Raw genomic sequence first — 11,477 nt, 5'->3', positions numbered from 1 at the left:
CTTTGCTTAGACTCCATTAATGGAGGCGCTTTGAAAGCGTCATTTAGATGGCTCTTAGTGTTGGTGGCGTCACCAACATGGCCAGAGGCGTTGCCTCGCTCTTTCTTTCCAAGTTGACCTCTTCGGTTCCATGTTCCCATATTTTGGCGGTTACCTTCCCAAGTAGAGCGATTATATGGACCAGAACGTCCAGAAGTATCCCTGAGATTAGGGTTTCACTCTTGACGCCCCCTCTTAGAGGCGCGACTATAATTGGATTCCGGAATATGCTCTGTTTCCATGGATCTCGAATTATAGTTCTTCACAAGGATGTTGTCATGCTTTTCAGCGACATTTGTAGCTCAAATGAGCTCATGAAACCTTGTGATCCATCCTGCAGTAACATCAATTCGATAGTTCTTAGCAACCATCAATGCAGAGACGGGGAATGTAGAGAGAGTCTTCTCAATCAACTTCGCATCTGTGATCTCTTTACAATAGAATTTCATTAAGGATTTAATGCGAAGTACTTCCGAGTTGTAGTCAAGAACTGACTTGAAACCATAGAATCGGAGGCTATGCCACCTCACTTCTAGGTCAGGAAGCAAGGAGTCACAGACGTTGCCAAATCTTTCTTCGAGTGAGACCCACAACCTTCTAGGGTCTTCTTCATTCATACACTCGTACTGGAGCAAATCATCCATATGACGAGTCATTAGGATGATGACTTTTGCCTTATTTTCCTCTAAGGCTACTATATTTGCTTCCAAAGATTGAGCTTGCTCAACAGTTAGCACGTCCTGGCTAGGCTTGAGAATTGTATCCAGGCTTCCGTCGGCCTTGAGATGCTGGCGAACATCACAAACCCACATGTGATATCCAGGGCTAGTTGTTCCCAATGGAGCAAAGTACAATTAGTTCAAGTTACTCATCCTGAAAGAGAATAAGAAAAAGGTTAGTTCAGAGCGGAAAAAGCTACCACGAAAACATATAAATTTTTTTAGAGTAGTCGGTACCAAGAAATTATGAATTTCCTAGCGTAATCGCTTCCAAGAAATTAAGGATTTCTGAGTGTAGTCGCTTCCAAGAAATCCGATTCTAAGAGGTATTGGATTAGATCGAAACAATGACGTAAGTGGTTGATCATAAATTCTCTACAAACTCTAAGTTTGGAGATCTCAACAAGCTCCAAGTTTGGAGTGAGCACGAACCCCCACAGTTTAGCTTTTGATCTCCCTATGAAGAAGAAAGGGGGGTAGAAAAGGGAGGTTGCAAGTCCCGAGAAAAAGAAGAGAAAAAGAATAAAAACTTAAAAAAAGGGAACTTTTAGTAAAAATTACCTTGAAATAGGTCACCTGAAAATTTAGCCTGAAAAAGTCACCGGCGGTGACCTGTTGCTGATGCTGACTTAGCACCGGAGTTGGTGACGTGGTTGTTGACGATGTTGCTGACGTGGTAGTGGGCCTACTTCTGGGCTTTGTCAGTCGGCTTATGGGCTTCTTTGGGCTAGGCTGCTTCTTCTTTATTTTTGGGCCAAGCTTCTTCTCCTCTTTCTCTCTCTCTCTCTCTACCGGTTCAAGATGCAGAGCAGTTAGGTTTCCGGTTCCGGTGAAAATTTTTCCGGTTCTCGAATTCTGGGATTAAATCGCCTCCAGTGGTGAATGATGACAGTAAGAGGTGGACTAGAAAGGTGTGAACCGGGCAGGGAAGCTTTTGCTTCTTCCAGGGGCCGGTTCGGTATAAATCCAGCCGGTTCTTAAGGTGGCGCAGCCGGTTCTGGACTCCTGGGATTTGGGGCTTCAAGGTGTGCGGCGGAGGTTTCTGAAATTTGAAGGCTGTGAATTTAGGGTTTCAGGGTTAGGGCTTCATGTTGATAACGTGTTTAAGGAAAACCAAAATTGGGACAGAATTGAGTCGTGCTTTCATTGATAATAGGGGCCTCTTTATATAGAGGATTATAAGACATAGAATCAGAGTTAAAAAGGAAAGATAATCGTACAATTAATTGGATATCTATGAATATCTCCGAGAATATCTCTAATTCAAAACCCTATTACAACTAGGTCAAGTAACCTAGAATTTGGGCCAGATACATATTCTGGATTTACTTGAACAAAAAAATAATTATTTATTACAAACTAGACATTTTATTTGTTTTCTAAATCGCCTTGAAATCGTATTCTTGTGCATATAGATACTTTTTTGTTTCACCGCACAACCTAAGTTTGAATTACTTAATTAACCTACTATGTAAAGCTATTCCTCATCCTGATCACAGACCATCAGCCATATTGCTCATTTGCTCACATAACTCTTTTAACATAGTTAACTCCTCTGTTTCAGTACGCAGAATTCTTTGGTATATTTGATTGTGTCACATCCTTAATCAACATAAAATAGAATTTTTTTTTTTTTTGGGTAAATGAAAGAATATATAGAAGAAACCTGGCTTTAAACAAAGCCAAACAAGCAACAAGGAACAGTAGCTAAAAAAGCTAATAAAGCAACAACCTCAGCAAAGAGGGAACATAAAAACAAAGAGAAACTAACACAAACAACCTATCAGCTAAACATCCCAGAGATGGCCCCATTAAGAAGGGAGTCTCCATTCATGAATAATATAGCTGTTAGAAGGAGAAGGAGGGATCTTCCAAGACAATAAGCATAACGGTATGGACTCCACAATTGCCTTGAACACAACAGCAGAAGGGAGGCTTTCGTTACGGAACTTGTGGTTAGACTTGTAACAATGCAAATAATATAGATTGTTATGTGTATATGGTTGCAGTAACAGGAATAAAAATCTTAAAGACAGTTGTTTTTAATTAGATTAGTTGTAAATATATCTAATTGTAAAATTCAAGTAACATATACATCTATACTATTATTAAGAGAAGAGGTTTTGTCGATCGGATTGACGGGAGACCGGACTGGGTTGTTCTGATCGGACTGAAGGAACTGAAGGGAGGATCGATCGGACTGGAAGAACAACCGGACTCGGACGCGCGTCAGAAGCAGGCACGGCGTCGATCTGGGCAGCGACGGCGTCTCCGGACGCGAAATCGATCTGGGCAGCAGGATAGAGGAGATCGACGCGGCCTGGGCTCGTCCTTGGTTTGACTTGAAGGTCGGTCTCTAAAAAGAGACGAAGACCAGTCTTGAAGTAAAGGTTGAGAACGACAAAAACAACCCTAACAAAGGGGTTTGGTTTTGTACCAATTCCTCGGACTTGAGGGAAAAAAATTGGACAACTAAAGAGACAAAGTCCTCTCGGATCTTTGCTCTGATACCAAGTCAAATAGAACAAGATAGAGAATGAATTTTCTGATGATCTTATTACACCCATTCTGCGGTGTATATAAACAGATTACAATCGTACTACACAACATATACAAGGTAAGTAATTACAACAATATCTTCCCATGAAGTCTATTCCTAATAGGGAACGATGACTCACACTAACAGTTTTGTTAGCCAAAACTGAAAATTTTGACAGATTTAACCTTGAAAGATAAAAAAAACTTTGACAATAAATTAAATTACAAGGGTATATAGAAAAATTATAAAATAGATTTTATTAAAAAAATTGAAAAGAAATGATCCTACAACATCCACTTTTCTCTCCTACTATTTTCTCTCTACAATAATCTTTTTCTTTTGTAGATAACTTTTTTTATTTATTTACAATTAAAAATTTTCTCACATATGCAGAGCATGTGATTGCAGACTAGTATATACAAGATAAGCTGATGATATTAGAAGTAAAACAAATTAACCTGAATTACATTGGCACTAGTTGAGACAAAAAATGCCTATCTACCTAGTAAGGTCATATGTGACTTTAACTGGTGAAATTAAGGGTGAGAATGAGATTAGATAGAGCATGGTAACTTGGCCATGTATAGGAAAGAAGCAATACCCAACCCTCAATTCACTACAACAAAAATAGTCATTTCCAAGGGTGCGATTTGGTCGGAAAAGCCACTTTGCCCATTGGAAAAAGCTATTTCCGACGGCTAGGTGCTGTCGGTGGTCCTCGGAAAAAATATCATCGGAAATAGTCTTTTTCCGACCAACCCTCGGAAAAAGATCTATTTTCGATGACTAGACGTGGTCGTAAATAACTTTTCGGTGGTCGGAATTCTCACTCCTCAACGACGACAAATATTATTTCCGACAAAAGATGTTTGTTGGAAATAATTCATTGCTTGTAGGAAAAAATTGGTTGCTAGCCAATCCATTTTTTTCCATGGACTTATTTCCGACAAATAGTAGTGGTCGGAAAAAACTATTTTCGATAAGAATATTTAATTCCGACGACTATTTGACATCGAAAATGAATAAGTTACAAGGGTCATATTTTCCTCAAAAATTGATATTTCCTATCGAAAAATATTATAATCTAGTATTTCTGAAAACGATATTGTGGTTGGAAAAAGTGGTCGGAAATGTTTTTCCACGAGATTTATTCGTTTTTCCTCCCATTCAATTTAATTGTCAATTAACCTAATTGTAAGAGGCAGATGAATCAAGATAATTAAATGTTCATAAAAAAACAATGGCATTAGAAGAAACATAGTTAATCATTCATACATGTTCAGAAAAAGATAAATATTCAAAATTTGGTCTTTATAACACAATCATTCTTAAGCAAGGAAGCTAACAATATATCTAATAGAAGTCCTCATTAGAGTTTGCATCATCTTCATCAGCAACATCTTCAGCACCATCTTCATCAATACCATCTTCATCATGGTGTGCACTTGAATCTGTTGCAATATTGTCCTATTGTAAAGTATGAACATACCTAATTTAAATTAAAGAAGACACTCCTATATCAACAATGTACCAGTAGGAAAAACAAAAAAAGATACTTCATTAGATTAAACAATAAGGTATTTCCTTAACTGCATTTCATTAGATTAAATTTGAATGGAGTTTCAAAGTAATACAACAAAATAACATCTTCCTAGAAGATACTTCTGCAGATTTTCAAGCAAGAACAGAACATGGATTTCAATTGCATCTAGATATTAAGAAGAAATTGAGCACTAACCACTATCTTCTCAGCAGCTTTACAAATCTTATTGACTTTGGCCTCAGATAAACATCTAATTCCAGTCAAGTTCTGCCAAACAACAATCAAATTAAGGAAATCCAACTAGAACATTTACAGCTTCAAAAATTCAGAGGTGAAGTTGGCTTTACCTTCTTGGTGAAGTTTCCATGTGTAGATCCCTGCGTCCCTAAGCTTCAACATCTCCTGCATTGATTCCCCGAGCAATCGATTTAGTCACAAGGATCCCTACTACTCTCACAATCCGTGACTAGGTCACTCATTCAAAAATGTGGCACACTTTAGTTCTAGTTATACTAGTTTTGGAAATCCTGAAACAGCTAGCCTTCTATCTTATCTGTTTTATCATTTTAAGAAATGTGATAATATGCAAAACTTGAGTAGATTTTCCTAAAATTGTAAATGACATTTGAAATAAGATTGTCAGATCCAAGTCAAATTACTATGTTAACAGTCTATGAATACCTCCACACGTCCTTTCTCATTCCTATTCCAAAGTGCAGGATGCACAATTTTATTGAACTGGCAGGTTTTATAAAAAACAAATCTCAGCAGCATGGTCAACTTACAAAACTCACCAAAAATTCATTGCAAATCCAAATGACAAGGAATCAGTTTTGAAACAAGCATTGGGATGTCTAGTTTAATATACAGAAAAACCAGAACTTAATGATTCAAATAGAAATTCAAATCTCAACAGAAAATCAGAGAACTTTTATAAATTCTGAAACTTTCTCAATTACAGACCAAACTTGGAAAATTCACAGAACATTCATTTTATGTTGAAATGCGATGAAACTTTTCAGATCCTTTACTAACTAACAGAAGTAAAACATATCAAAAATTCAGGTTATTTGGAGGTCAATAAGTCAGGAAAAAGAAATACCAAAGAAGGCTGTACTGCAGGACAGTTGCCTTCTGATATCCAGCAAATCCACTCATCTTACTTGGTTCATATTCATATAACTACGCAAGATTAGAATAATAGTAAGAATTGCAATTAAGCTAACTGCTAAACATGTTCATTGTAATTGCCAATCTGCAATTGAAATTAGCTCTAAATTAAAAAATTTTAGAGAGCTTACAAAGAGACTAACCTGGTTTCCAAATGAGACATTCCTCTCAACCTCTCAAGTAGCCTCTCCCTAGCAGGCACAACAGCACCAGGCAGCCTCTCATTCCCACTCAGCAGCATGTCCAACCAGATTACCCGTACCCGATTCCAGCTCCACGCTCCTGAAACCAACAAAATTCAACACCACGAAAAAACAGAATTTGCCACAACCCTTACCCAATTTGATTCTAATAGAAATCGACCCAGCAATCTCCGTCTTCTCCACATTTCAAACCTGCAGATTCCAGTCCTCCAAAACACAGATTCCATCTATGGTGTTCGTGCAGCTCGGATATTGCCGGTGTAGAGATGTTGCCGGTGTAGTGAAATGGCAGCCGGAATTCGAAAGGGAAGGAGGAACAGTGGCGGCCGGGAATGGCATTTCCCGGTGGTTGCAGAGGGAAGAGAGAATGAGAGAGGTCGGGAAAAAGAGAGAGAGGGAGAAGAAAGGGTCGTGCGGCCCAGAGAAAGAAGATGGAAAAAATGAGGGGCTGCTTAGGGTTAATTTGTCTAAATACGTGATATTAGGAAAAGTCGATTTTTCCCATAACAAATTCCCGAAATCTTCAATTGAAATAAACTTCCATACACCGTAACTTATTCATATCAAATCCGATTTAAACATGTCATGTATTCACAAATCACAAACTCGGTATAATGTGCTTTACGACTTCTCTCCAAGAAATTTTCTCAAAATCAAAGCCGAACAAAAAGTAACATCATTAATGTCTACTGTATACGAATGCATATATGTGTGGAGGGATAGTTGTACTATATATGTAGTATGTATGTGATCGATAATGAATAGTACTATGTAACAGTACTTTTCGATAGTAGTATGTATGTGATCCTTCACTAACAGATCTTTTCTTTGGCCATTTTAAGAGATCTCTTATGAACCCACTTTTCGATTATATGTATGGACATCTCCACTATTCAATTTTAGATCTTCATGAGTATATTACTTATACAAGTTTTCAGCATAATTGACGATCGTTAAGATAGTCATAATCATGATTTACTGTTAGGGTTTATGGTGGAATCTCCTAGTTAGCATGATCTCTTATCTATATAGGGCGGAATTTAAAGTTAGCACCCCGGTTAGCGTGGAATCTACCAATTAGCATTATCGTGATTTACCATAGATGATCTCTTATCTACTTCCGCAACTAACAATATTGGGTTAGGGCGGAACCTCCCAATTAGCATGATCGATCGATCAAGTCTTATATAAATCCAATACACAAATATGTATCATGAATATATAACTATGAGACTCATAATATATATATATATATATATATATATATATATATATATAGGGCTTCTTGGGTGCGGACGTCCGTACCGTGCAGACGGTACTGATTTCCGGTTTTCCCCTACTTTCCGGCCACATTTTCACATCTTAACCGTTCAGATTTTAGGTCATAATGTATAGATCACCTATGCAAAATTTCAACCAATTTGGTTATCTTTAAGGCATCCAAAACTACAATTTACCATTATAAATACGAACGGTTCCGATTCGACAGATTGGACAGATTCGGTCCGTTCGTGTAACCAATATATACTAAAATCGTTTTGTCTTTAACATATAATCATCAAATCTAATAAACTAATAATATAATCATCAAGTAACCTGTGAAAAAATGGTAAAATTAATTTTGAAAAGTTAGAGATCTTATGCTCAATTCTCCTCTCTGACATAATATGTTTATAAAAATTAAATAATACAATTTAGAGAAATATTTCCAAGAGTCACTAGCCGTCGGAAATAATTTGTTCATTAGCGAGGGTACTTTGTTGCCCTCGAAATTAAGAAATCATTTCCGACAAAGCCAACTGCCTCTCGGAAATAGGTCTACCATTACCAACGATACAAAATGTCGTCGAAAATAATACTAGCGCCAAAAGGTCCCGCCATTTTTTTTGTTTTTCCGACGAAATTGGAACTTTTTTCCTACAACATATTATCCGTCGGAAATAAAATATATTTTGATAGAACATTTCCGACGACCATTTTTTGTGGTCGGAAAAAGAGTTCTTTTGCGAGGGCAATTATGTGCTGTCGGAAATTGTCGTCGGAAATGAGGACTTTTGTTGGATTTTTCTCATTGAAAAGCAATGCTTAATTGTATCTAATTCAGCTGAGTGTTATAGGAATGTGGGTGTTAGCTCGAGTTGGATATTTCTCCCTGAAAATTTGTTATATGTTTGTCCTCTAGACGTCTATGCAATATTACTTCTCTCTAGTCACTTTTTTTTTTCTTTTTCTAACTGCTACATTGTTAAACCTTTAGCAAAATAATGATTTGGTCAAGGTTGTTGTGTTTAATCTAATATTGTCATCATGGATGTATATGGTTCAAACGGGAAACGAGTACATCATATATATATGGTTCAATTATGATAACTAATCATTAGTACGTGGTCAACATCTGTTGCTTGGTCCCAATTTGGCATATTTACAGTCATTCAACAATACTTCTTATGATCAGCATAGTGATCATTCCTATTCACTTGGCAATTTTTGGCAGGTCAAACTCTAAGCAAGAACTCCATGATTGTAGGTTTCTTTTCGTTGTGTATAATAAATTAAATTGATAGTCTAATGACTCGCTATATCAGGAATCTCAATCAGCTATGTGTTATGTTCTGTTTCTACTTCTTACACTCTGTGTCTTTTTATTTCTATCCTTTTTAACTATAATGGGATTAGGTGAAAAATGAATTGAATCTTGATACCTAGCTATTAGTATACTTTTACAATTGAAAGCTTGCAAATTTGATCCCACAAGTTATAATTTTTCTGAAAATTATTATAACAGCCTTCTGGACGTCTATGTTGTATTACTTCTATCTAGCCTTTTTTTTTTTTTTATAATAATTGCTACATTGTTTGATTGTTATATGATTTCTGATATAGTTATACAGGGGAACGACGGGAAGTGACCATAGGGGATGAGCTATGTCAAACCCAGTCAGTTTGATCTAAAAACTGTCTTCATCAATTATTACATTTTGAGGTCTAATATCTTCATGCATGAGTTGATTTTCATGACATTGCTCAACTTCTTTCAAGAGTTGGAGCATAATAAACTGAAATTTCTCTTCAAGACTTCGTTCATATTTTTACAGTTCTCAAAGTCATATGAGAGCTTTCAAGAATGACATGAAACCCAAAACCTCCTTGGACATGTTTGTCTACCCACTCAATCACTCTAACCACGTTGGCGTGTGGAGGCATATGCCTCAATTCTTGAAAAGAACTTCCGGCAATAAGAAAGGCTTCATGGTGGCTGGCGCCAGGAAGGCTGTGCCGGAATTCAACAAGGGACTTGTTTTTTTTAGCCGGGTAGTTCCTTACTTGGTGGTTGTTGCTTCCATTCAGGTGCTGGAGCTCAAGATTCCAATCTACGTTTTCCATTTTTATCGAGAGCATTTGGGGGGCAGTCGACAAGTTGAACAAGGGAGAAGAAACGACGATCAAGGCAAATAACGTATTTAGGTCATATATTTTTTTTAAGGGATATCTTCACAAATGGTGTATGAACTTTAGGCCATTCTACATTTTGGTGTACCAACTTTCAAAACTATCAGAATGGTGTATCAAGTTTGCTCCAATCTTTCATTTTGGTGTACGCCGTTAAATTTTCCGTTATCTTTGCAAAAAAAAAAAAATTTCCGTTATCTTTCCTTTAACTTTGTCATTTTTTTTTTGTAAAGATAACGGAAAATTTAACGGCGTACACCAAAATGAAAGATTGGAGCAAACTTGATACACCATTCGTTTGACTTCTTTCAGTAACTCCAAAATAAATATGACCAGGTGAGTAGAGAGATGTCAGTGGAGCAAAGTTCGCTTAAGTACTACTTATCTCAAAACTTCCTAGACATCATACTCAGTTTGGATGAGCCTATGTGAAGAAAAACTAAACAAATGACATTTACTACAAAATATATGGCAATTGCCTATTACATCTCTTGGAAAAATAAAGACTTAAATAGAATTGGCGATCTATTGATCCCAGCCAGATTTGTAGTCTTCAACCCTTCATTCTAGATCAAGTTTCACGTAGTGAGCTTCTCTTGCTTCACAATATGCTTTGTGACAATTTCTTCACGAGCTCTACAAATGTGTGCCCAATGACCGGATACTCCACATCGAGAACATACATCTCTTTGCTTAGACTCCATTAATGGAGGCGCTTTGAAAGCGTCATTTAGATGGCTCTTAGTGTTGGTGGCGTCACCAACATGGCCAGAGGCGTTGCCTCGCTCTTTCTTTCCAAGTTGACCTCTTCGGTTCCATGTTCCCATATTTTGGCGGTTACCTTCCCAAGTAGAGCGATTATATGGACCAGAACGTCCAGAAGTATCCCTGAGATTAGGGTTTCACTCTTGACGCCCCCTCTTAGAGGCGCGACTATAATTGGATTCCGGAATATGCTCTGTTTCCACGGATCTCGAATTATAGTTCTTCACAAGGATGTTGTCATGCTTTTCAGCGACATTTGTAGCTCAAATGAGCTCATGAAACCTTGTGATCCATCCTGCAGTAACATCAATTCGATAGTTCTTAGCAACCATCAATGCAGAGACGGGGAATGTAGAGAGAGTCTTCTCAATCAACATCGCATCTGTGATCTCTTTACAATAGAATTTCATTAAGGATTTAATGCGAAGTACTTCCGAGTTGTAGTCAAGAACTGACTTGAAACCATAGAATCGGAGGCTATGCCACCTCACTTCTAGGTCAGGAAGCAAGGAGTCACAGACGTTGCCAAATCTTTCTTCGAGTGAGACCCACAGCCTTCTAGGGTCTTCTTCATTCATACACTCGTACTGGAGCAAATCATCCATATGACGAGTCATTAGGATGATGACTTTTGCCTTATTTTCCTCTAAGGCTACTATATTTGCTTCCAAAGATTGAGCTTGCTCAACCGTTAACACGTCCTGGCTAGGCTTGAGAATTGTATCCAGGCTTCCGTCGGCCTTGAGATGCTGGCGAACATCACAAACCCACATGTGATATCCAGGGCTAGTTGTTCCCAATGGAGCAAAGTACAATTAGTTCAAGTTACTCATCCTGAAAGAGAATAAGAAAAAGGTTAGTTCAGAGCGGAAAAAGCTACCACGAAAACATATAAATTTTTTTAGAGTAGTCGGTACCAAGAAATTATGAATTTCCTAGCGTAATCGCTTCCAAGAAATTAGGGATTTCTGAGTGTAGGAGAGCCTCTTCTGTTTACACTGCCTCTTGACTGAATGGATGAGGAAGAAGAGCTATGTAGGAGAGGCTGC

The 11,477-nt window shown here is 37.6% G+C and overlaps 1 long non-coding RNA gene across 5 annotated transcripts; it reads right to left on the bottom strand.

The window, feature by feature from the left end:
- Nucleotides 1–4,555: 4,555 nt before the first annotated feature.
- On the bottom strand, nucleotides 4,556–6,659 carry LOC112184208. Of its 5 annotated transcripts, none has more exons than XR_005806796.1 (5): nucleotides 6,154–6,659; nucleotides 5,943–6,022; nucleotides 5,188–5,242; nucleotides 5,036–5,107; nucleotides 4,556–4,786 (listed from the first exon to the last, which is right to left on the bottom strand). It is a non-coding gene; the product is annotated as an uncharacterized LOC112184208 (long non-coding RNA). The 5 variants fall into 5 exon arrangements; XR_005806795.1 differs by having other exon boundaries at nucleotides 4,556–4,748; nucleotides 6,154–6,658; XR_005806794.1 differs by lacking the exon at nucleotides 5,943–6,022 and having other exon boundaries at nucleotides 6,154–6,657.
- Between the last annotated feature and the right edge of the window lie 4,818 nt (nucleotides 6,660–11,477).

Source organism: Rosa chinensis, chromosome 2 (assembly GCF_002994745.2).
Source record: "Rosa chinensis cultivar Old Blush chromosome 2, RchiOBHm-V2, whole genome shotgun sequence".
NCBI lineage: Eukaryota > Viridiplantae > Streptophyta > Magnoliopsida > Rosales > Rosaceae > Rosa > Rosa chinensis.
Note: the sequence above shows the minus strand (reverse complement) of the source record. Positions and strands in the feature narration are given on the sequence as shown.